Source organism: Macrotis lagotis, chromosome 1 (genome assembly GCF_037893015.1).
Source record: "Macrotis lagotis isolate mMagLag1 chromosome 1, bilby.v1.9.chrom.fasta, whole genome shotgun sequence".
NCBI classification, from domain to species: Eukaryota; Metazoa; Chordata; class Mammalia; order Peramelemorphia; family Peramelidae; genus Macrotis; species Macrotis lagotis.
Genome location: NC_133658.1, coordinates 84676815 through 84697627, shown reverse-complemented (window position 1 = coordinate 84697627; position 20813 = coordinate 84676815). Strand labels below are relative to the sequence as shown.

Sequence of the window (20813 nt, the reverse complement as noted above, 5' to 3'; positions counted from 1 at the left end):
AAAGTTTGAATCCAGAAATTCACCATTTCCTCCTCTCTAGAGGTCTTTGAGGAGGGCCAGAATGAACTTTCATTAGGTATATCATAGTGTGGATTCCTTTCAAAGTGGTTTGCAATAGATGCTGTTGAGATCCCTTCTAACTCTCAAATTCTTTAATTCTATAATGATCTATAGAAATGGAAGTTATTATTTTTATACTTATTATTATCATGAACAAGCTTGGTTCTGAAGATATTGTTGAAAATTATAAGATCATAGGATTTAGAACTTCAGGGAACTTTGTAGATCAGCTAGTCTAGAAGTTGGCATATGACGGCACAAGAGCCAAATCCTGACCAGTATTTTTGTATTGCCTGAAAGCTAAGAAATTTTAAAAAATTAAATACAATAAAACTGTACTTAAAAAGGTAAAAATCATTCTTGGTTCACTAGTCTTACCAAAAAAATAGATAATGGGTTGAATTTGGCATTCAGGATGTAGTTTGAGGATTTTTGAATTATTCTCATGCCATTATGTTGTAAAGTAAAGAAAACACAATGTTCACTCAAGTATTAGAGAAATTCTCTGAACCTAGATAATCTGAGTGCAAATCTATTGCTCTTTCTACACTATTCTTTGACTGTTACATAAATCTTGATTGGTTTTTCTCCTGTCTTAAATTTTGTCCACCTACATACTTTATTTCATATAGGAAGACACTGACTTGATCTTGAGTCAATAATATAACTGGGTGTCCTGTTCCATTCCTATTTAAGAATTTTAAAATAATTCTTTATGTCTACATTTTACATGATCACCCAGTATTAATCAACCTGCATAATAAATAGTACTTTATTAACCAAAAAAACAAGAAAAAAGGAAAAAAGCAAACATAACTAATCAATAAATTGAAAAAGTCTGAAATGATGTTTAATATATAATAATTATGAACCTTTCACTTCTTCAATGAGTGGAGTTATATCTTCTCATAGTCTTTGCATTAAACCATGTTTGTTGTTTACTAAGACAAAATTCACTTATGATTTTTTTGGGGGGGAAGAGATTTATAAAATACATATTATTGAGGTCATGGTATTTATTGTTTTCTTGAATATATATATATATATATATATATTTCATTCTGAACAAATTTGTATAAATCTTTCTTTGCTTTATTGTATTTGTCTTGTTATCATTTATTACAATAAAGTAGCATTTCTTTATATTCATGCCACTACAATTTATTTAATTATGCCTTAGGCAATGGGTTTCTACTTTATTTCTAATTCTTTAATGTTATGAGGTTTTTATCAACATAAATTTATGGATAAAATATAGATATAAATAGATACTATAGATCTAGATGATTATTATTTATATATTTTATATATCAAACCCTTATCAGAGAAATTTGATATATACATTTTACACTCATTTGACAGTTACTTTTCTCATCCTGGCTTTATTTTATTTGTGTAGAAGCTTTTCGGCCCCAGTGTTGGTGTTGATGTGTGCCTAATTTCTGCCAGACAGCTTTCAAATTTTCCTAGAAGGTTCTAATCAAATAAAGAGTTCTTTCCTAGGTAATTTGTTTTCTGCTTTTATCAAAGTGTAATTGTTTCTTATTCTTCCTTGTCTAGTCTTTTCCATTGTAAACCTGATGATTTTATCAAAAACTCTGCTATCCTGCTTTAAATCTTCACCTTTCATCATTTCCATTAATATTCTAGAACTTTTGTTTTTGCAATTTAATTTTAACAAGTCCTATAAATCCTTGATAATTCAAATGAGACACTTTTAAATGTATAAACTTATAAGTTTAATATTGATATATTGTTTATAGATTTTTTTCAGTATAATATGGTCTCTGTTTTTCTCTTTTTATTTTGTGAATGAATTTTCTTCTTTGTCTGATAGCATGTTTGTAACTTCAACTTTTGGATTCACTGGATATACAGTAATTTTTCCTGAGCACCTCATTTTTATACTGTATATGTCTTTTTAAAAAAGATGTTTCCTGAATGCAAAAGAATGTGGATTTTTTTAAAACCAATCTTTCGGTCTTTTTTATTCTATTGCATTATTTAATCCATTTACACTAAAGTTACAAGCATTGCTTTTATATGTTTCTTCCATCTGTTTTCAATATTATTTTTGCCAAATTAGTATTTTTCTCTTTTTCACTAAAATTATACTTAGTCTCTTAGGCTAGCTTAGCTATTTAATAGCTATTAAAGGCTATTCCCTTGTTTGAAACACACACACACACACACACACATAATATATATATTATATATATATATTATATATATATATATATATATAATATATATATATATGGAGTAGAAGGAAGAACACAATTCACTAAAATCAACCAATGAATCAGTTATATAATGTCCCATATCCATAATCCTCCATCACTTAAATGAAAGGAGAAAGGTGCATATAATATGTTGGGTTTTTTCCCCTTTTATCAGGAATATGCTTTAGGTAGATTTTTTCATTGAAATTTTACGTTGCCCTCATTTGGGTTTTTGTTTTTTTCAGCTATCTCTGTATCTTACTGTTTACAGTCTGGTTATTATTCTTTATTAGCCCCACCATTACCTTGAATTCTGCTGCTGGAAAACTGGACTGTGATAGTTGAGGTTTACCTTCCTTAAATAACCCTCTAGACCACTTCTTGGAAACTAAGTAATCTTCATTTCATACACAACCCCCTCCCCCAAATATTCGTGCCTTCTACTCCGTTTCATGTACTCTTTCCTCATTAGAATGTAATTGAATGTCATTAGGATGCTTCTTGAAGGAAAAGACTAACTTGCTTGCTTTGATTGCCATGCCCTGCTTTTAATAGAGAAAACAACACAAAGTAAGCCCTCTGTCTCTCCTCAATTTTTCTCTCTTTTTTGCTCTCTCTCTCTCTCTCTCTCTCTCTCTCTCTCTCTCTCTCTATATATATATATATATATATATATATATATATATACATGCTGCCTTTATTTGCCTATGTATATTATGCAACTATATCTGCCTCATATGATTAAATACGTATATGTAACTATATCTGCCTATGTATGTATCTAATTTCTCTCTCTGTCAAAATCTCTGATCATATATAAATAGCTAGGTATATAGATATTAAATGTATAAAATATATATGTGTATATATATGTATATTTTACATTTTTTAAACAAAGGAATAGCCTTTAAGTAGATTAAACTAAGCTTGCCTGAGATTGAAATATTCATTTAAAAGTCTTCCACATTCTTTTGCATTCAAGAAACATTTTTTTTAAATATACTCACAGGTGCAGCTAGGTAGTGCAGTGGATAGAGCACTGGCCCTGGAGTCAGGAGTACCTGAGTTCAAATTTGGCCTCAGACACTTAAAAATTACCTAGCTATGTGACCCTGGGCAAGCCACTTAACCCCATTGCCTTGCAAAAAAAACAAACAACCCTAAAAAAAAAAGATACACACAGAATAAAAATGAATTGCTGTGGGAAAAATTACCATATATCAAGTGAATCCATAGTTGAGTTGATATATATACACACACACATATATATGCATTTGTATATCTATGTATATAAGTGTGTCTACTAGTGCCGTCTTCTCTAAGATTAACTGTGCAATCTTAGTGTTAATCTTAGAGAGGAAGACACTAGAACCCTGGGGGATTTAAGAGAGGTCTCCAAACACAGATGTTACAACAAGAGGTGTATCTTGAAGTAAGTAAAGGAAACTAAAAGGTTAAGGTCATGGAAGACAGCAACCCAGTCCTGGAAGACAAAGGTGGGATAGGGGAGGTAATGTAGTGAAGCTTAGAGTGTGGGAGGGTGCTATGGGAAGTTCAATAAATATCAGAGAACATTATATTTTTATTTCTGTAAAATTATTATTTCACTTATTTACATAAAATATTTATATATTTCATATTCTTGAGGTAACCACTCATGTTGGTTAAGTTAGGTGGGGAAAGAAATGGACATTTGAATTAGCAACCCTACATTTTAGGAAATTTCCCTTTGAAAGCTGAATTCAGAATGAATCTAGATTAGAACTGAGGGAGGTAGATCAATTAGGAAACTATTACAATAATCCAGCTAAGAGATGATGCATTTATGAACTTCTGTGTGACTGTGCATGTGGGAAAAAATGGAGCTATATATGATGAATACCACGATGGAAAAAAATGGCAATGGATATATCACTGTATCAGTCATAGTAAGTCATCTCATGCTTCTCTGAATTTCTATTATTGTTTCTTAGCACACAGTAATATTACATTGCATATATATCACAATCATTTTAATCATTTCCTAATCACTGAGTATGTATTTTGTTTCTAGTCAAAAAATAAAAAAAGATCATGAATGTAAAATAGCATATGCTGATGTTTATCCTTCAGTCTTGTCATAAGGGAGGTGATGCCATGACAAGCATGTGAATTGGATTGGTTGAGGGGGATGCTGAACCACGTCCCCAGCCTCACTTTCTCCTCCAGAGCCATCTGGGTCCAGTGCCCAGAAATGAATCAGGATGACTGGAGATAGCCCTTAATTCAAGGCAATCAGCAAGTCACTTATTAATGTATGCGAAGTTCTTTGAAAATCTTGAATTGCTATCTAAATAAATGCTGTCTCTCTCTCTCTCTCTCTCTCTCTCTCTCTCTCTCTCTCTCTCTCTCTCTCTCTCCACACACCTCTTTGTGTTTCTCTCTTCTTCTCCTCCCTGTCCCTAACTCTCTTTTTCATATTATTGTATCTTGAAACTGGACCTTAACATGGTGTAGTGAATGAGCATGTATGTGGGATACCAGCACATTAAAAATCTATTTTTTCCCCTCTGCCTTTAAGTTTCTGAGTGATCTTTCACCTCATGTCTTTTCTATGGACCTCAGTTTCCTCCATCGTAAAGTAAAGTGAATGGCCCAAATTACCTTTAGTGTCCCTTTCACCTATGACATTCCGTCTTGCATATTCTAAGAACTCTTCCTGCTCTAACATTCTATGTTCTAAGGCCCCTCCCAGCTCTGATCTTAGGTTCCCTCCCAGCTCTGATAATGTAGTTTCTAGGAAAGTCTTAAATGATAGCTGCCAACTCTGGAGCATCATGAGAGATTCTTAGCTTCATGATTTATCTTAATTTTAATGAAATGTCTTTAATGCCAGCTTCCTAATTGTGTCTTCCTGAATGGGTTTCTAAAGGCAGTCCTTTTTTTAAAATCCTAGGAATAAAGGAAAGCATGAAGCAGGCCAATGGCATTCACTCTATTGATAATTATACACTTTCTCCTTACTGTAATTGCCCCCGTTTGAACTCTGTTGATTTCAGCAGAAAGCATTCATTATTTTATCAACAACTGGCAGACCCTGCTGGTATTTACCGACTTCCCTTTAACCAAAACAAGGATTAGAGCCCAGGCCATCGTTCAGCTGCAAAATCTTAGCTAAGAAATTCGGGGACTCCTTTTGAATGAAACACTATACAAAGCTTTAAGCACTCTTTGCAACTGAGTTGTATTAAATGATAGACAAAAAAAGCCCTCTGAAGAATTGGTGCTTAATTACAACTTAATTAGCATAATTATGCATGCTAATGGCATCTCAAATGAATAGCAGTTGTCAGGAGGTTGGGACCATCTGTAAGAGTGTCGGATTAATACATCATTTTTTATTTCTAACAACGCTGTAACTCTTTCCCTGAAAGTGATTTTCATTAATCAAGTTCATTTTTATTATATAGAAAATTTGGCATTTTTCATTATGGGCCATTATCTGTTCCCCCATGCAGTCCTAATACAATACTAATGAGCCCCCACGTGGCCCACTGCACTGACAATAGGAGTACAGGTGTATTAGTATAATTGTTACAAACAGTGCATTGTACCTCGGGAAGAGACGAGTTCTAATCTCCAGGTATCAGGATTTCCATTTTCTACCTTCCCCTGGGTCCAGTACAATTTCCAGAGCTTTAGGAGAAAAAACATACATGTTTGTGGTTGGGAAGCAGCTGACTTAAAGGGAAAGCCTCATGTTTGTTCAGAGCCCCTTGCACACCAGAGCTGGGGAGATTGCTAGTGGAGAAGTCCTTCCCTAGGAACCAAGAGCTTGGGTCTGGTTGGGGAGGGGATGGGTGAAGGGAACAATTATAATCATATTTTTTGTTCATCATTTTCAAAGAAGACTCTAACATCAGGGACATAATGCCATGACAAGCATGTGAATTGGATTTTGAGTGAAGGGGGACTGTGCTAGTCACCATCACTTTCTCCTCCAGAGCCATCTGGGTCCAGATATGAATCAGGAAGACTGGTAGTGATCCTGGATGTGAGGCAAGTATGGTTAAGTGACTTGCCCAAGGTCACACAGCTGGTAAGGGACAAGTCTATGAGACTGGACTTGTACTTCCTTTCTCCTGAATCCAAGGTCAGTGCTCTATACAGAGTCACCTAGCTGTCCCATAGGGTGAAGGGAAGAGATGCTTTTGAGTGGTACAGCTTGTTTTCTGCAAAGGGTCCTAGCAGAAGGCCTTGGGAAAGTCCAATGTTCCACCAGAAGATATTCACTGAAGGAAAGACAGACAAGAGCTCTGACAGCATTCTTCATTTGATAACTGTTCATCAGAGTCGGGGAAAGCAGATTCAGTGCCTGCAGGTCCCAGTAACATTCTAAATGGAGATCTGTAAGCATGCATCTGTATTCTACTGAATGATCTGGTACTGTAGGAGCTGTGAGTCTCTACCTACCCTGCCTTAGAGCCATTGTACCTGGGGTTTGTCTTGTTTCACTTGCACCATTTTCTCCTTTATTTGAATATTTCCCTTTCTTTCACTTTGAGATGATCTCTCTCCTGCTTGGAACCAAGGTATGCCTTGGTGAACCTTAATCTTGGATAGATCCACAAACTTTCTTACTCCCAAGTTCATAGATAAATGTCAGCGTATTGGTGAACCTGAATAGGGAGTTGGGAATAATTTTATTTCAATATTTGTTTCCTTGGCAATCTTGTGTATTTTATTCTATGTGTTTAAAGACCCTATTTAGAGGAGGGCTCTATAGATTTTCACCTATAGCCTGCCAAAGAAAGATATGCCTTCTCAGCCCTAAAGTCTGACATATGGCTTTAGTATTAGATGGTTATGGGTAGCTATGTGGCATTGTGGATAGTGGACCTGTTTTCAAATCTGGTTTCAGGCACTTACTAGATGTGTGACCCTGGGCATGACTTCCTATTTTTCCAGGCTTCTTCCTCCTGAATCCTTTCTACATATTCCACAAACCAGTGATTGGACCCCAAAGAGTACTCTGCCTTCACTCTAAATTTTCTTTCCTTTTTTTCTAATTATATGTTAAAGGCAGTTTTCAACACTGATTTTTTTGCAATATTTTGAGTTCTAGATTTGTCTCCCTGACTCCTTCCTTCCTTCCCCAAGACAGCAAGTAATCTGATGTGGGTTATATGTGTATGTTAACTTTATTTCTATATTAGTCATGTTTTCACTCTTAATTTCCACTGACTGAATCCTGTATTTGCAATTTTCTCCCTTCTATAAGGCTGTTTTCTTCATCTTCTATAACATCCTATCTTCTATAAGAAGCATTTCTAAATAATCTCAATATCCTGAGGAAAAACAATCCAAAACCAGAGTTCTGAATGCAGATAAAGCATACAACTTTCACTTCTTAAAACTTATTTTATGTTTTTTTCTTTCTCAAGGATTGTTCCCCTTTTGTTCTGATTATTCTTTTACAACATGACTAATATGAAAATATGTTAAACATGATTGTACATGTATAACCTTTATCGAATTACTTGCTGTCTTATGGAGAGGGAAGGGAAGGAGGGAGATAGAAAATTGTGGAGCTCAAAAGCATACAAAAAAGATGATTGGAGGCATGAATTGCACAATTATATTTATTATAGTGAAGAGTATGTTGTACAAGGCATCCTTCTCACTTGCCTTTACCAGAATCATTCCATCTCAGGAATTATATAGGAAACAGGACTTTTGGAGATGGTCTGGTTGCTAAAGAAAGTCTCTAGGCCTTAAACAGTATTTATTCCTCCAGTTTCATCAAGGCACCATAATAAATCATCAACACTAGCCTGTGCTTTGTGAAGCCAGAATGACATGACATGATCAGGTTCATCCTAACCTGTCTCTCAATGTGCTAATCATCAGTATGGTCTTTCCTCTCAAGTCCAACAGGTCAGTTGGTGTGGTCTTTTTCAATACTAAAGGGATACTACTTAGTAGTAGTAGTAGTAGTAGTAGTAGTAGTAGTAGTAGTAGTAGTAGAAGCATTGTCTAATTCTCCTTAATCTTAGTTCTTTTTGTTTGAGATTTGTTCCACTTATTCTGCCTGCATCTTTATTTATACATAATGCTTTTCATTCTCTCTCCCTCAATAGACTGTGAGTTACTTGAGAGAAAGAACTATATTATATTATATATGTTTGGAATTTAATAAATATGTGTTGAGTTGTTAACTGACTGAAATTGTAATAAAATAGTAATAGATAGAAGTCATATAGGTTTTGAGTTTTTCAAAGTGCATATGTCATTTCATTTAATGATAGCTAATATTTATATAATACTACTTTCCAAGAATTGTGTACCATTTGATCCTCACAACAACCCTGGGAGGTATGTGCTATTATTATCTTCATATAACAGTTGGGGAAACTGTGGCTGTAAAAGGTTAAAAGGTTTACCCAGAGTCAAACAGATGTAAGTGTGTGAGATAACATTTGAACTTAGGTTTTATGACTCCCTCAGTATGGTTCCCATCTAGGAGATTCCCCATAAGTTACTGTTACTGGTTAGAATATTTTCCAGTTAGTTTCCCAAAGAGAAGTCTGTAAGCAGAGGTTGGTGATGCTATAGAGGAAGCTTGTTAAAATACAGATTGGACTAGTTGGCCTCTAATCTTGAGCTTCTATGAGGCAGTGTCATGGAAAATGTTGCTTTGGGGTGGCTAGGTGGCGCAGTGGATAAAGCACCAGCCCTGAAGTCAGGAGTACCTGGGTTCAAATCCGGTCTCAGACACTTAATAATTACCTAGCTGTGTGACCTTGGGCAAGCAATTTAACCCCATTTGCTCACAAAACAAACAAACAAACAAAAAAAACCTAAAAAAAAAAGAAATGTTGCTGAGAAAGTTCAGCATCCCTTGTGCCACTAGGAGGGATGGGTATATCTTACTAGACTAAACCCACTGCCAGCATCATTGGTTTGAGAGAGAGAGAGAGAGAGAGAGAGAGAGAGAGAGAGAGAGAGAGAGAGAGAGTGTGTGTGTGTGTGTATGTGTGTGTTAAGACTCTTCCGGGTTGCAAGGAAAACAGACATTATGTCCAAATGACTACTGGGTCCAGCTGACCTTTGGCACTATTAACTTAAAAGGAGAAATGCATAGAATAATGGTCCCCTGCCTCTTGGAGTTCCTAGACACTAAAATATAGGGTATAGAATGATGGGGGCAAAAGAAAGATCCAAACAAAATCCTCTAGGAATGTGAAAAGGAAAGATGAAACCCTTTCAAAACTGGGGTTGGGGTTCATGAAGGCCATGTGAAGCAAGTGGACCCTGAGTCATGAGGGAAGACAAGAGCTCTAAAAGACAAAGATGAGGAACAAGTACTTTTGCAGACTTGGGCAGGACATTCTGGGTGGAGGCATTTTACTTAAAGAAGAAATCAATCTGAGAGCTACAGGGTCTTTATAGGCATCCCAGCAACCCTGGTGATATCTAATCAGCCTGAAAGAGAAGACCAGTAAGAGGGCTGACAGGGCTGTCACCTTCACTTAGGGGTCCATGGGATGTCACAGTCAATTCTTTTATTGTTCAGGAAACAGACTTACTCTTCCTATTACTGAAACTGTGAGTGGGTAGCCTATTGCTCCTAGCCTTAGTGTTCACAATGATAACAATGATCAGAGTATGATGTTGTATATTGCTTTAAGGTTTATAAAATATTATGAAATATACCTCATTTGATTCTGATGAGATCCCTGTATGATAGATTCTGTGATTATTACCATTTTAGATGAAGAAACAGAACCTGAGAAGCTGTGATTTGATCAAGGTCCCACAGTTAGTAAGTCTTAGGCAGAATTTAAAGTCCTATAATGTTGGAAGGAAGCAGTGAATAGTGGATAGGGTCCAAGATTTGGGATCAGGAGGACCTGAATTCAAATTCCTCCTCCTCTGAAACTCTCTGGTCCTCTGGTTCTTGGATTTGTCAATGAATATCAATTCCAGAGTTATTGAACCTTGAATTTCCTGATATTTTTGGCATCATAGAGTGTAAGCAATTACTTAGAATCACAGAATTCTAAGGAGAGGCCATCTCCAAGATTATCTAATGAGGGATTTAGAGCTTGTGGATTTTCTAGAAGTCATCTAACTCATCTTTATTTTACAGATGAGAAAACAATTTCAGAGGTTCAGTGATCTTTCCTCTAAACCCTTAGAGAGAAGAAAATTAAGATCCCAAAGGGAAAAGATTCTAACCAGTGACAATTGGACAGCTCTCTAAGACCATTAATTAAAGAGTATGCTGCTATAGATATATACATATAAATACATCTACATGATATGTACACACATGTAAAATACATATAAATACATATATGCGATGTGCATGTGGTATGTGTATATAGATATGTATAGTTTTCTCATCTGAAATTCTTTCTAGCAGATGAAATCCCAGATCCAGTCCCAGAATGTAGAAGGCAGTGGGTTAGGCACAGGTGACCAAGACTGCCCTACCCTTGAGGCATTGTTTAAGGGCATTGATTATAAAGGAGATATAACAATGACACAGATCATTATACTGCAAGATAATTTGTATTGTGCAACACTGTATGTGGGTGACTAGAACTTAGTTCCCTTTACTTTCAAACAGGAGTTCTTTCCATTCTTCCATAGCTTCTGAACCGCAGAAGAACGGATTTTTAAAAAAAATTTTACCCAGCTATTTCAGAACTGAAATTGAAATGCTCAGGATGGTTGAGAGGATAGAGGAAAAGAGAGGAAGATAAAAATAGTTCTTAGTTATTCAGTCTTATACTTTACCCTATCCTATGCATGCCTCATTAAAGCCTGTTGAGAAAAGTAAAGGAAATATCATGACCCTCATTTTCAGAGAGACAAAGAGACTCACAAAGGTGATTACATAGTTAGGACTATTCAATTTGTAAGGAGCAGAGAGAGGACTTGAATCCAGGTCTTTTGTCTTTCCAATCTATGAGTGATACCCAGCCTATACCCAGCAAACCCCTGGGAAGCAGAGAAGCTATTAGGGGAGGACAGAGAATTCCTGTGAGTCAGTAACCTGATTAAATTCTTCAGTACTATAAATAAGTAAATGTATCTTCTCTAGACTGAATGATTGTATCTTATAATAGCTATAACTATTTTTGAATTCATATAGGTCCTATTGTGATGAATAAAACTCATTCATTTAAAAGCATTGTTAACTTCACAGTACCTTCTTATCATAATATTTCCCCAATCAACTAATGTTGATAATACAATTAATAATAGTTAACATTTGGGTGTTTTGAAAATGTTTGTGAAGTGTTTGACTTACATTATCTTATTTGATTTCAAGAAAACCCTGTGAAATAGGGACTATAGGTATTTCTAATCTTCATTTTACAAATTTGAAAGCTGAGGTTGAAAGATGAAATGATTTTTCTCTAGGTGAAACAGCTAGTAAGTGTTAATACAAGGTACGTGACCTAGTACATCTTAACATGTTCAGCCACAATGCCTAAGAATCCCTTCTTTTTAATAATAAGAATTAGTCTTCATTCTCAAAAAAGGGCCACTGACAGTTATTTTGACCTATATTTTGCTCTGAACTCTGATGGCTGAAGGAGAGAGTAAAGTTGATAACTTTGCATAGTTCTGCCTCACATAAGTCAAGTCCACTTGCCTGTCAAGACATTACCTTCCTAATGTCATTTGTCCTTTTTGAGAATGAAGGTTGAACAACATCATTCTCAAAAAAGGAGTCACTCTATGAATTCTACAATAGTACCCCATGAAGAGTCATGTAAAATGCGAATGAGAAAATAATCTTTTTCACAAACCCAAATCAGAATAAATCAATAAAGCACACCCAAAATTCTGTATTGAAAACTTTGCTTGACTGAGTCAAATATACATTGCTCATAAACCTGTTTGTGAATAGATTAATCATATTGAGAATTAAGTATTTAAAAATACTGATGTTTTATTAAGATGGAGGAATATGACATCTAAGAGCTTGTGTTGATACTCATAGGAGAGAGTGGAAGATGAGTAACTCTTTTTTTTTTTTTATTAAAGATGTTACTTGAGTTTTACAATTTTTCTCCCAATCTTACTCCCCCCCCCAGAAAGTAATCTGTCAGTCTTTATTTTGTTTCCATGTTGTACATTAATCCAAATTGAGTGTGATGAGAGAGAAATCACAAAAGATGAGTAACTCTTGAAGGGGGGAATTAAAAAATGAAAAAAGTTAGAGGAACTTTTAGGAAAAAAAAGTGGGGATGTCACAAAGGGCCTAGAAATGAAGAAGCAATACAATTTCAACAAATATATATTAAGTGCCTACTGTAGAAAGTACAAGGCAGCTCTTCTGAAGAAAATGGATCAGACTGGAGTATGGGCATATTGAATGACAAAGTGGACATTAGTGAAAATATGAGAAAATTGGACAAGAGAGGCTTGCTGAAGATGTCCTGAAAGGAATCATGGACAAAGCAAGATTTCTGTTCTTTTGGGTGACTGCAGAGAAAGTTTTGACTGAGGACTGAGAAAGGGGCAGGAGAACTAACAAGGAATGATTGAGGCAACCATGAACCAGGCCTGAAGGTATAATTTAACTTCTGAACACAAATGGGAATGAGTTAGAATAGCCTCTTTTGGTTGAATTAATGAACAAGCAATAGTTCCTTAATGTAAGTGACAAGACTTTGGATATTTCTTTTTAAATCTTAATAAATATTTTATTTTTTCCAATTATATACAAAGATAAAATTTTCTCCCTTCTAAGACATTAAACAATCTGGTATATTCATGTTAAGCTTTTTTTCCCCTATATTAATCATGCTTTGAAAGAATTGGAATAAAAGGAAAAAAAAACCCAAAAAACAAATAAGAAAAAGTAAAAATAGTTAATAGCAAAATAATAAAAATTAAAAAAAAAAGTAAAAACCTATCTGCATTCAGATTCCATAGTTCATTCTCTGGATGTTGATGGCATTTTTCCATCACAGGTCTTTTAAAATTGTCTTTGATTACTGTATTGCTGAAAAGAGCTGAATCTATCCTAGCTGATTATCACAATGTTGCTGTTACTGTGTACTATATTCTCCTGGTTCTGCCTATTTCACTCGGCATTAGTTCAGTTCAACCATTCCCCCATTGATGGGTATCCCCTTGATTTCCAATTCTTTGCCATCACAAAAAGATCTGTTATAAATACTTTTGTACATGGGGCCCTTGCCACTTCTGATGATCTCTTTGGGATGCAGACCTTGTATTGGTATTACTGATCAAGGGGTATGAACAATGTTATAACCCTTTGGGAATAGTTGATTTTAGATACTTCTAAATGGTGACTGGGGCAGATTGGAGGTCCTGATTTTCTTACTGGCGATTTTCTGTCTGAATCACTAATTCAGGAAGGATTTTAATAATGTTTAATTCTTTTATGACTTGACTCTGAATTTTTGTCCACATTTTCAGAAGCCTTGCCCTTGTTTGGATACCCTTCTCTTCCCCTGACCCCTTTCCAACTTGCTTCTATATGTTGTTCTCTATCATTAGAATTAAGCTGCTTGTGCTTGTGGTGACTGAAAAAACTGAGGAAACAAAGGGTTGAACTTCCAAACATATTGATTTATTGATGAGGTATACAATTGCATAACAAATTGGGACCAGGTTCCTCAGTAAGCACCTAGACCCCGAATAAAGATTTTGCACGTATTTTTATACATTATATGAAAACAAAGAACAGGAAATAAAATAGAATTAGGTAATAAACCATATTAGATAATCTGATTTCTTAATCCAGGAAGAATTAAGGACTTTCTAAATGAGAAGGGGAGAGTAAGATTCATAATTCTCCCATATGTGTTTAAATTCCCTAAGTGGAGAGGGGGAGGGAGGAAAATGAAACCTAAATCTCAAAATGTAGTCAGCTTTACAAGATGAAGCTAGTTTGGTCCCCAGGATTCCCACAAGGGCAGGCACTATATTACTTGCTTATCATTATATTTCCAGGATTTAGCATAGTGCCTGATACATACTGTATGGTCAATAAATGTTTTAACCATCCATTAATCCATCCATCCATCCATCCATCCTTCTCCATCCAACTAAATCTATTATCTCTAGTCATATTTCTCTCTCTCTCTCTCTCTCTCTCTCTCTCTCTCTCTCTCTCTCTCTCTCTCTGCCTCTATCTCTCTCTCTCCCCCCTCCCTCTCTCCCTCTCTCCCTCTCTCCTCTAATTTATCTATATACCCATAAAGTATATAAGAAAGGAAAGAAAATTTCATCAAGAGAAAGAACATAGCAAAAATTTAACCTTTGGAGACTCCTACTTAATAGAAGCCTTAGCTAATTCTTAGTCTTATTTATAAATGGCAAACACAATATTTCTAATTCAGGAGATACCCATCCCTGAATCAATTCAGCCTCTTTAGGCTGACAGAAATGAGCCTTCAAAACAGGTAACCTAAGACAACCTGATGAAATTTATGGACTTCTGCAAACTATTTGGACATTTTTTGGTGACCTAATTAAGAAGCTCATAAACTCATGCATACCCATCTGTGAAAAGTCTATATCTATTTCCTACAGTTTGTAATATCCATCCTTTAAAATGACTTTTTTATATATTTACGCTTAATTTTCCATTTCCATATACACTTTGCTTCTAAACTCAATAGAATATTTTCTTTGAAAAATTGGTAGCTCCTCATTGAACAAAAAATTAAATATAAACATTTCAATCTGGCATTTAAGGTTTTTAGAAAGCTATCTTTTAAATCTTGCTTTTCAAGCAGTGCTTCTTTACTTTTAAGAAAATTTATTTTATTTCCAAATTATGAAACAAAAAAAAGCATTTCTTTTTTTATTTATTTAAAGCAATGAGGTTTGAGAGACTTACACAAGGTTGTGACCTAGGCAATTATTAAGTGTCTGAGATTGGATTTGAACACAGGTCTTCCTGACTCCAGGGCTGGGGCTGTATTCACTGTGCCACCTTAGCTGCCCCCTTCTCTATGAATCTTTTGTGCCCTCCTCAACTATTCCTATGGAAATCCTTCTCAACTTCAAGGCCTAACTATATAGTGCCACTCCTCCATGAAGCCTTCCCAAGATTCCTGTTGACAATGACCTCTCCCATCTTAAATCTAATGAGTTTGACTTCTCCTAGGTATTTAATAATTTCTTAGTTATATTATAGCTATCATTTTATAAGTCTCACTACTCAGACTGGATTGTAAGAAGTACCATGCTTTGTTTCCTTTAAAGAAGAAACACAGGTTAATAAAACACACACACTCATACAATGGAACAGACATTATGGTGAAAAGACACTGGGCTAGGCATCAGGAGGCCTGAGTCTGAAGTAAGAAGCCTAGCCCTGCTACCAACAATCTGTGTGACCTTGGGCAAGATGCTTTATTTCTCTGGGCCTTAATTTCTTCATCCAAGAAATGAAGAGGTTGGACTTCTGAACTCCCTTCTCACTTTAAAACTAAGATTATTTGTTTTTAGTGCAACGAGAGGACAATGAGGGAATCTTCTGATCTGTTGGACTTGGGTGATCTCATGAAACATATGTCAGGATAGTTTTGTGCCCTGACCTCTTATTAAAGGGCCTTATGTAACCAAAAGTTTAAGATTGGGCCCTAAGAGGACTTGTTACTGATCTAAGAGGTACAAGTATTTTAAGGAGGAGCCAAAACAAATTTTATTGGTCAAAGTGACCTAGAAACTAGACTACTTAAGAATGTTCCATGTGGTGATTCCAGCAGATCTAGGCTCTTGTTATTATTTTAGGAAATTCCATTTCTAACATACTTTGAATCTTTAAGTTGGCTTGGTGAGTAGAGCAATGCAACTTGAGGAAGATTGGGGTTCAAATCTTGCCTCAGATACTTCTAATCTTGTGACTTGGGGAAAAGTTATTTAACCTCTCCTCAGCTCCAGTTTCCTCACCTGAAAAACGGGGATGATAATAATAGCATCTATCTTCCATGGTGGTTGGAAGTTGTTGGGAATGACCATATGCAAGACACTAGAAGGAACTTAAAGATATTTATTAACTTCCATGATGGTTACTATTAACTATTGGTATATTAAGTAGGTCATTTTTACTCTCTAGCCCTTATCTGTTCTATAAAATGAGGGAGTGGGCTAAATTATTCCTAAGAGCCACGAGGCAGGTCTGGGCATGCAGAAGGTACTTAATATATGTTCTCTCAAGGTTCATCTGTCCTTTTCATTAATACTACTGCTTTCCCAAGGCCAACAGGTTGGTGGCCTGTGGATTTTTAACTTTATTAAATACATTTTATACTTATTTAAAAAACCCTTTAAAACCATCCTCCCACCAGCTTAAAGAAGAAGGAAAAAGATGTTCATTAAGAGTGCCTAGAGAGTAATCAGCTCTTTTCATTCTGATGTGCTTTATTCCTTGATATTAATATTAGATTGGATTTTGAAATAAGCATAATTAGGGTGACTTTTGGTATTTTCTTTATTTTTGCTGTGTTTGCATAAAGCCCATGTTCCTAGATTGACATATGTAAGTTAAAAATACTGTTCTTCATCCGTAACTTTGATGACTGCTCAAATTGAGACAGGATACTGGGCCTGCTCCACTAGTCTGGTTCTATCTGCCTCTCCCAGTGTCTTCATATGTTCAAATATATCTATATCTATATATATATATCTATATATATATATACACACATATATATGTATATATATATATACATGAATTAAATGTATATATTCTTTTTATTTTATTTTTATTTAAGGCAATGGGGTTAAGTGATTTGCCTAAGGTCACATAGCTAGGCAATTATTAAATGTCTGAGGCCAGATTTGAACTCAGGTCCTCTTGACTCCAGGACCAGTACTCTATCCACTGTATCACCTAGATACCCTGACTTAAATGTATATATACACAAACTGTGTTACGTGCATATCGATATGCATATATGTTCATATATATATATATATATATATATATATATATGAAATACACACACATAAGTATATGTATATCTATATTCAGAGCTCTATTTGGGAGTAATTTTTTCTGCCCCAGAAAGACTCTTATAGTGGAGATGCTATTTCTACAAGGGATGAATTTTTTTCCATCTCCTTATTTCCAGTGTTCAGTCAATCATTCTACAAGCATTTATTTAACACTTATTTTATGTCTTTGCACCAGTCATCCCCCCCCCCATGTGTGAAATGTTCTTGCTTCTTACCTGAGGCCATAGAGTCACTCCCCTTCTTTAAACTACAACTCAAGCTTCAACTTCTACACAGGAAGCTTTTCCTAATTCTAACTAGTCTATGTCTCTGTCTCTCTATTTGTTTCTGGATCTCTCTCTCTCTCTCTCTTTCTCTCTCTCTCTCTCTCTCTCTCTCCATATATATATAATTTCTATTTATGATATATACATAAATATATATAATATATCAGAATGATTACATAGAAATATATTTGCCTAATATATTTAGATAAATAGGCAGATGGATGAAAGGATATTTATATTATAAAATCTATTTTTGATATATAAAAGTATACATATATATCATAATGCATATATATGCACATATAAATATAGATAGATAGATATTTAGATAAATTGATGGATGGATGGCTAGATAGATGAATGTATGGATGGATGAACAAATAGAAAGGTAAGTAGACAAATGGATGGATGGATGGATGGATGGATGGATGGATGGATGGATGGATGGATGAATGGATGGATGGATGGATGATGGATGATGGATGATGTTTGGATGAATGGATGGATAGATAGAGAGATAGACAAACAAATGCATACATACATACATTCATAGATAACATTTATTGTCTTTCCCATTGGATGTTGAAATTCTTTTATAATATGTGCTGTATCTTGAAGAATAAGTATAGCATCTGCAATATATTGCTTTAAAAAATGTTGCTGTTCAGTTATTTTTCAGTCGTGTGTGTCTGTGACCCCATTTTGGGTTTTCTGGAGTGCTTTGTCATTACATTCTCCAGCACATTTTATAGATGAGGAAACTGAGGCAAACAGGGTGAACTGCCTAGGGTGTCCCAGCTGGAAAGTGTCTGAAGCTGCATTTGAACTCAGGTCTTTCTGATTCCAGACCTCTTGCTTTACTCACCTAGACTATCTAGCTGCCTGCTAAATAAATACTTGTTGATTGATTGATTGATAGTCTACTATATCCTAGAGTATATAAAGAGAACATTAAACCAATCTTTGACCCCATGGAAGACAGTCTGACTACAATCTCAATCTGAGCCCAGTCATTTCTCTGAGGAACTTATTGGTGGGAAATGATGGTGATGAGACCCTGAGAAAGATGAGGAGAAGTTAGATGTGGCTTTGATGTGTGTGTGTGTGTGTGTGTGTGTGTGTGTGTGTGAGAGAGAGAGAGAGAGAGAGAGAGAGAGAGAGAGAGAGAGAGAGAGAGAGAGAAGAGGCAGAATATTAGGAATATTTCCCATTCTATTTCAGTTCACAGTGATAAAGAATCAATGGCTAAGAATTCGTGAGTGGGCTTTCTAAACATAGAACGATCAAAAATGTAAATTAAATAAATGTTTTGTCCTCATCCCTAACCTGCTGGCTATGTCTAAGTGTGAGGTGAAATTCCAGTGAAGTGAGAACAAATCCACTCGGAACCAAACATTCAATACCATTACTAGAAATTTTTGCAGTTGGTTCCTCCTCATGTTAGGATTGTGGTGGGGAGGAGTATAGAAAAGCTTATCCCAATCTTACATTTGGTAGTTTTCCATTTTAATATACATTGCTAATTACTTATTGAACTCTCTTGCTTCTGCTCTCTAGATGAGTTGCAAGTAGTCAGTGCTTTCTAAATTTGACACTCTGGGACAAAGTCCTTATTGCTCAAACTTAGTTACTTCTTTTAGTAACCACAGATTTAACTCTTCTTTGGAAAACTGAGGAGAATGGTAATCTTTATTTTCTTGGGGAGGTGAACATTAGTGGAAAGTCATTTCCTGGATAAATGAGGAAGACTGATCGTTATAGCATTCTAGGTGAGGGTGGAGGGAGTGGAAAAGAGAACATCTATTTCCCTGGAGAATGCTAACAACTGTGATAGCTACAGTTTCAATTTTTGTGTTTGTTTTCTTTAATATCACTGGCTGATTTGGCGTTCCCAGGATCTCCCAAGAGAGTAAGAACTTCCCATATCTAATCTTTTATTTCTCAAGGCTGCCTTACAAAGAGGAACTCTAAACAGTAAAGTTGGCTAGGTTTTCATATTTTATCAAAACCTGATCTTTTTTCTTTTCCTTTTCCACCCTTCTCTTTTGTTCCCACTTTACAGGAGAACAAACTGAGACCCTGAGAGGACTCAGCTTTCTCAGAGTGAGAGCTCAAGCCCAGGCTGCCAGTGATAGGAAAGCACCAGTTCTCCTAGCCAGCAGCTTTGGGACAGAGGAATGATTTGTGGAGAACCATCTGTGCTGGCCACACTTCTATAAACACAGACACACTTCAGAGCTGCTCCATTTGGGTGTTCAACCTGCACAGTTCTCCTATTACACTCTTGATTAAAAAAGCAGATGAGACAAATGCACTTTCTGGTTAAAAGCAGCAAACCCTGCTCCACAATTCTAGAAGTAACTCAGTTATTATGTTTACGAAGTCCCCCGTGCACCCTCTTTGAGTTTTTGTAATGTGTCAATTAAGTATTTAACTACATTGGAAAGGGCACTTACTTCAAGTAAGAGTGGATCATTACAGAGGACGAAAGACACCTGTTGAATTCCACCAGTAACTCAGGGTCTAATTGTGACTGTCAAACTCCAAACCTCCAAAGTATCTAAGCTTCGCTTTGGTCATTGGTCAGAGTCTTGAGCCCTTCCAAAATGGACTTAAACAACACAAGATTGGTAATTGAAGTTTCAATTACCAAACTAATGAATTGCCAGTTTTTTGAGCGATAAATTGCCAGCTAATAAATTTCCCATTACTTCCTTGGTAAATGCCAGAGAAAGGCCTAAACATTCCATGTAGATTTAATTACACGTTTAGTGTGCATGTAATTTTGAATTAATTACATGCCAAACAGATTTATGCTCTATGTACTTAATAAACCTCAGTAAGTGCCCTTTTAACAATCAATTGGTATTTAGGATCTGATTTGTTTTTAAAAAATAAATGACTCACGTTGTTGGGTCACAACATTTCTTCCATATGCTGGGATGTTGGTAGGGGAATGTTCCCCAGATGTTGATACTGGAATGAAAACATCACCCTTCATCATTAGAGGCTCAGCGTCCCAAGGTAGAGAAGGCTGAAATAAATTAGTATGAACTCATACATCAGATCTGATGGATTAGAACCACTCTGGCTCTGCTTCAGAGAACCTCCTTAAAAACAACTTCATCTAGGCTGTGATAGTGGCAGGGGCCAAGGAGGGTTAGAAGTAACCTCCTTGATTAACTGTTGGCAGTTTATACCTTTATTTATCTCAGCATGGAGAGAAAGTCTGGTTCATTTTGGGGAAATATTAGAATTTTGG

The 20813-nt window shown here is 35.6% G+C and overlaps 1 long non-coding RNA gene across 3 annotated transcripts in view; it reads left to right on the top strand.

Annotated features, from left to right (window-relative positions):
* LOC141513773 (uncharacterized) overlaps positions 1-19850 on the top strand; it is a 38774-nt gene extending 18924 nt beyond the window's left edge. For 2 of the 3 annotated variants that reach the window (XR_012475876.1, XR_012475878.1), the window contains one exon: positions 1460-1556. This is a non-coding gene — a long non-coding RNA (uncharacterized LOC141513773). Of the gene's footprint in view, positions 1-1459; positions 1557-19613 lie in introns of those variants that run through there. The other variant, XR_012475877.1, reaches the window with a different exon arrangement.
* Positions 19851-20813: the final 963 nt, after the last annotated feature.